Source organism: Hemiscyllium ocellatum, chromosome 36 (genome assembly GCF_020745735.1).
Source record: "Hemiscyllium ocellatum isolate sHemOce1 chromosome 36, sHemOce1.pat.X.cur, whole genome shotgun sequence".
In the NCBI taxonomy this organism is placed as follows: Eukaryota; Metazoa; Chordata; class Chondrichthyes; order Orectolobiformes; family Hemiscylliidae; genus Hemiscyllium; species Hemiscyllium ocellatum.
Genome location: NC_083436.1, coordinates 19,492,771 through 19,499,239, shown reverse-complemented (window position 1 = coordinate 19,499,239; position 6,469 = coordinate 19,492,771). Strand labels below are relative to the sequence as shown.

Genomic DNA, 6,469 nt, shown 5'->3' with positions numbered 1-6,469 from the left:
TATCTTTTAAATGTTGTAATTGTTCTCACCTCTACCACTTCCTCTGGCAGTTCATTTCATATATGCACCACGCTTCATGTGGAAAATTTGACCATCAAGTCCCTTTTAAATCTTTTCTCACCTTTAACCTATGCCCTCTGCTTTTGGACACCTCTAATCTGAGCAAAAGACCTTATTCATCTTATCTATGCCCCTCATGGTTTTGTAAAACCTCTATAAGGTCACTCCTCAGCCTCCTACACTCCAGGGCAAAAGCTCCCAGCCTATCCCGCCTCTCCTTATAAATCAAACCCTCCAGTCTCAGTAACATTAGTGTAAATCATTTTTGCACACTTTGCAATTTAATAACATCCTTCCTACTGCAAACAAATCAAAAATTATGCAGCATTCCAAATATGGCCTTACCAATGTCTTGTACAGCTGCACGAGTCCCAACACCTGTAACTAATGCTTTGCCAAATGCCTTCTTCACCACCTGTCTACCTATAACAATAGTCGAGAGTGTGGTGCTGGAAAAGCACAGCAGGTCTTCATCAAGAAGGCTTTTGCCTGAAACATCGATTCTCCTACTCCTTGGTTGCTGCCTGACCTGCTGTGCTTTTCCAGCACCACATTCTCAACTCTAACCTCCAGCATCTGCAGCCCTCACTTTTACCTATGACAATACTTCCAAGGAACCGTGTACCTACATCCTTAGGTCTTTCTGACAACACTTTCCAGGGCCCTACCATTAATTGAATAGTTAAGTCCTGCCCTGGTCTGTCTTATAAAAATACAATATCTCATTTTTACCTGAATTAAACTCCAACTGCCATTCCATGGCCCACAGGCCCAGTTGATCAAAATATTCTTAGATAATCTTCTTCATTGTCTTCTTCATACCACCAATTTTACTGTTATCCGTAAACTTACTAACGATGCCTCCTATATTCTACTCCAAATCATTAAATATAAAATGACAAACAACAGTGGGCTAAGCACTGATCCTTGCAGTGCACCACTGGTCACAGGCCTCAAGTCTGAACAACTCTTTACCACCCTCGCATTCCTACCTAATTTTGTATCCAATTGGCTCGCTCTCCCTGGATCCCATTGATCTAACCTTACTAACCAGTCAGCCATGAAGAACCTTGACAAAGGCCTCGCTAAAGTCTATATAGACATCTATTGTTCTGCCGTCTTCTGTCATCTTGATCATTTCTGCAAAAAACCCAATCAAGTTTGAGAGACATGATTTCCCACACACAAAGCCATGTTGACTATCTTTATTCAGTCTTTGTCTTTCCAAACGCAAGATCCTGTCTCTCAGAATTTCCTCCAACAACTTATCCAGCATTGACATCAGGCTCACTGTTTGTAATTCCCTGGCTTTCCTTTGCAGCCTTCCTTAAAAAATGCACAACATTAGCCAACCTCCAGTCTTTCAACACCTTACTTGTGGCTGTGGATGATACAAATATTTCTGCTTGGGGGTCCCCAGTTTCTTATCACAATGTCCTGGGATACACCTGATCAGGTCATATCTACATTTATGCGTTTTACTATTCTGAGGTGAAGCCCTTTGGTCTAGGCTTTCTCATGAGCTAAAACATTTTCTCAATATTTATCCTGTCAAGCCCCTCAACAATCCTATATGTTTCAATGAAATCACCTCTCATTATTCTAAATTCTAGTGAGCCCCATTGTGCTAAGCCTTCACACATAGGATGTGGAGGGATTGTTCTATCTTAGACTCCAATTCCATTGACAAAAGAGGTAACATTCCATTAGCCTTCCTGATTATAAGCTGCATCTATGTGATAGCTTTCTGTGTTTCATGCAGAAGTACACACAAGTCTCTTTGTGTTGTAGCATTCTGCAGTTTTTCTCCATTTAAAGAATGTTCTGTTCTTTTGTCCTCCCTTCCAAAATGAACAACTTCACATTTTCCCGTATTATACTCTATTTACCAACCTTTTGCCCAGTTAACCTATCAATATCTGTGAATCGTTTGTATCCATCATGCAACTTGTTTTTCTACCTATTTTAGTCCATCTGCATATTTGATTACAGTAAAATCACCTTCTGCCTGAGTCATTAATATATATTCACTAGACTCACTAAGCTGATACTAGCTATGGATTGACAAGGAGAAGAGGTTAAGTAGGTTGGGCTTGTATTCATAAGAGTTAAGAAGAATGAGAGGCGACTTTATCGAAACCCTTTATTTTCCCAGTGTTTGAGAGTCAAAAACTAGAACACATAGGTTTAGAGTGAGAGGGAAAAGATTTAAAAGGGCCTGAAGGGGCAACTTTGCACATAGAGATTCTGCATGTATGGTCTAAGCTTTCAGAGGAAGTGGTGGAAGCTGGTACAATTACAACATTTAAAAAGGCGTCTGGATAAGTACATGAGTAGGAAGGGTTTAAAGGTTATGGGACTAAATTAATTTAGGATATCTGGTCAGCCTGGATGAGTTGAAATGAAGGATCTGTTTCCATGCTGTACAATTCTATGACTCTCGAAATCTTTACTGTAGAAGGCTGTTGAGGCCAGATCAAGGTCAGGTAACAGTGTAGATAGTGTGTATGATAGCATCAATTTACAAGCAGATAGCAATAGACCAAATGAATGGATAAAATTGTGTGAGATGGAGTTCAATGTAAGCAAGTGTTAAGTTACCTATTTTGGACTGACAAAGAATAGATTGGGGTACACTTTAGATGGTATGAGTTGGATGACCAAACACACTTTGGGGGTTCAGGTGCATATGTTTATAATGTCAGAAAAAGGTGTAGAATATACTAAAGGAAGTTAAAGGAATTATGGCCTTTCCTTCTAGTGGACTGGAGTTCCAGCATGCAGAAATTATGCTGCAGTTATATAAAACCTTGGTCATACCCCAATTGGAATACTGAGAGCAGATTTAGATACCATACCTTAGGAAGGATGTATTGACCTTGGAGGGAGTACAATGTAGGTTTACAAGGATCAGACCTCAACTTCAGGAGTTAAATAATGAGGAGACATTAGGCCTGGTTTGTTCAGAATTTAGAAGATTAAGGGGTGGTCTGTTGAAGACTTCAAAACATTAATAGGAAAAGACAGAGAAGATAAACTGTTTTTACTGGTTGAGGATTCTATAACCGCAGGACATAGTCTGAAAATTTGGGTCAAACCATTCAGGAAAGATGATCGGAAGCAGTTCTATACACAAAGGGTGGTAGAGGTTTGGAACTCTCATCCACCAATGTCAGTGGATGCTGGACTAGTTCTTAAATCTGAGATAGATCAATTTTTTCTTAAGCGAAGGTATTAAGGGATATACTGTACCTGCCTTTGATCCATATAGAGTTATGCCACAGTAGAACCATGATGTCATTGAATGGTGGAACAGGCTTGAGGGGCTGAATTGCCTATCCTTGGTTCTACATTCAAAGCTGAGATAGAGAGAATTTTAATCAGTAAAGGTATCAAAGTTTATAGGATGAGGCAAGAAAGTGAGTTGAGGCTTATCAGGTCAGCCATGTCCATACCATAAGATCATAAGACCGTAAGACATAGGAGTGGAAGTAAGGCCATTCGGCCCATCGAGTCCACTCCGCCATTCAATCATGGCTGATGGGCATTTCAACTCCACTTACCAGCGTTCTCCCCGTAGCCCTTAATTCCTCGAAACAACAAGAATCTACCAATCTCGGCCTTGAAGACATTTAGCGCCCCGGCCTCCACTGCACTCCGTGGCAATGAATTCCACAGGCCCACCACCCTCTGGCTGAAGAAATGTCCCCGCATTTCTGTTCTGAATTGACCCCCTCTAATTCTAAGGCTGTGTCCACGGGTCCTAGTCTCCTCGCCTAATGGAAACAATTGCTGAAAATGTGTTGCTGGTTAAAGCACAGCAGGTTAGGCAGCATCCAAGGAACAGGAAAATCGACGTTTCGGGCCAGAGCCCTTCATCAGGAATGGCTAACAATTTCCTAGCATCCACCCTTTCCAAGCCATATATTATCTTGTACGTCTCTATTAAGTCTCCCCTTAATCTTCTAAACTCCAATGAATATAATCCCAGGATCCTCAGCCGTTCCTCATATGTTAGACCTGCCATTCCAGGGATCATCCGCGTGAATCTCCGCTGGACACGTTCCAGTGCCAGTATGTCCTTCCTGAGGTGTGGGGACCAAAACTGGACACAGTACTCCAAATGGGGCCTAACCAGAGCTATATAAAGTATCAGTAGCACATCTCTGCTTTTATATTGCAACCCTCTTGAGATAAGAGACATATCTCAACTCCTATGTCTTATGGTCTTATGGTATGGACATGGCTGACCTGATAAGCCTCAACTCACTTTCTTGCCTCATCCTGTAAACCTTGATACCTTTACTGATTAGTGAAGCACGCGCAGTAGGCTGAATGACCTATCCCTGCTCCCAAGTCTTATGTTCAACAACTAAATTTCAAACTGTGCCCTGTACTCTATTCTTGTGTATGTTCTATTCCTCAATACTGTGTTTTTGAATTGCTCCCAGTGCCCATCTGTACCACTCCCAACATTACCAACTACCTTTCAATAAATTACTGAGATTACATTTGTGGTCTCGTGCTGTTCAATTACCAGCACCTTTGAGCTGACACCTATGTCTTTATACTTTCATCAAGAGCACTGGCTAATTTCTTTTTAACTAAATCAGTAAGGCTTCACAGTCATTGTTAGACTCTTCATTCCAGACTTTTTAAAAATTTAATTCAAACTTCACCATCTAACATGGTGGGATTTGAACCCAGGTCCCCTGGACATTACTTGGGTCTCTGGCTTAGTAGTTTAGCAAAAATACTACTCAGCCATCACCTCCCCTATTTTCCCCTTTGACAAAGAGTCAGTTAGACTCGAGACATCAGCTCTTCTCTCTCCTTACAGATGCTGCCAGACCTGCTGAGATTTTCCAGCATTTTCTCTTTTGGTTTCAGATTCCAGCATCCGCAGTAATTTGCTTTTAACCTCCCCAGTTTTGTTCCTGATCAGCATGAAGACCATGTTCAGTTGTTATGCCTCCACTGCTGGCCCAGATAAGATCTATTAATTCAAAACACACTGGAGATCCTAGTCTCTATGTCTCAGCTATTGTTGGCTATTTAGCAATTGAACCTTTATAGGTGGCCTCAGAAAGGTTTATTATAGGGGTAAATTTCTAAGTTCACACTCCTGGCAGCAAGTAAAGACTGCATAGTTTCAACTTAAAGCACACTGCAAATGTTTTCCAAACCTGTTCTACCTAAATGATAAAATAAAGGTAAATAGGAATGATATACCACCACCGGCAAGTTCTCCTCCGAGCCAGTCACCACCCTGACCTGGAATATTTTTCATAATTCCTTCACTGCCACTGAGTGAAAATCCTGAAATCCCCTCTCATTGTGGGTCTACCTACAGCCAGTGGACTACAGTAGATCAAGAAGGCAGCTCACCACCACCTTCTCAAGGGCAACTAGGGATGAGTAATAAACACTGGCCCAGCTAGCAATACCCATGTTCCATGAGTGAAAAAAATAATTTAGGATCTGGCTTCAGTAATTTCAATGAAACGGACATCTATCCCTGTTACTCTCATTATATTCCAGTTCCATTTGTATTATCTTCTCATCCTGTGTCATCTCTAATCTTTTGCCATCTTGTTTGGTATTTTTATATTGCCGGTTTTCTAATATCACTTGTGATCTATTCCCTCCTATTAGCCCTACTCTTGGCAATCCTGTCTCCTCTCAATCTCCTGTCTTCACAATCTGATTTCTACTCAGCTCCCATCAACTTAAACCATTAAACAAAACGCTTTGCTTATAATCATCTTCATGTAAGTCATCCTTCCATTCTTACTCCCTCCTTTGCTGCTTGCAAGAGCCTTGATTTAATTTTATAAAATTGATCAGCTCCCATCCAGTAAGCACATTCAATCTTCATTACTCCAAAACTGCCTTGCACCTTCAGCACCCCATTCCTTTAACTCATCCCTTTCCTTGTCACACTCAGTGTAACTTGGAAAGTCCCATCTTTCATCTTATTTGTCTTTGCAATTTCCCAGGAGTGCAAATTCAGTAATGTACCATCCAGACATTCAAACATTACTATAAGAAAGGACAACATATCATTTTCTTTTATGTATATAAAACATCCTCAAAAACACATTTCCTGTTTACTACATCAGAAAATTATCAAAGAGGAAGGAAATAATCAAGTCACCAGTTTAAATGGGAACTGGAAGAAGAAGACTATGCAAGCCAGAAGGAACAATACAAATCCTGAAATAAAATTAAAAAAAACTAAAGATGCTGGAAATCTGAGACTAAAACAGACATTGCTGGCGAAACTCATGTCTGGCCCTTCTTCACTGGACTTAAAATATTGCCTCTGCTTTCTCTCCACAGATACTGCCAAATCTGTTGAGTTTCTCTAGCAATTTCTGATTTTGTAATCCAAGTCCTGGGGCCAATT

General features: G+C 40.7%; 1 protein-coding gene across 1 annotated transcript in view; it reads left to right on the top strand.

Annotated features, from left to right (window-relative positions):
• Positions 1–6,469, top strand: part of mgst2 (microsomal glutathione S-transferase 2) — a 122,078-nt gene that overhangs the window by 31,945 nt on the left and 83,664 nt on the right. The gene's annotated exons all lie outside the window — the stretch shown is intronic.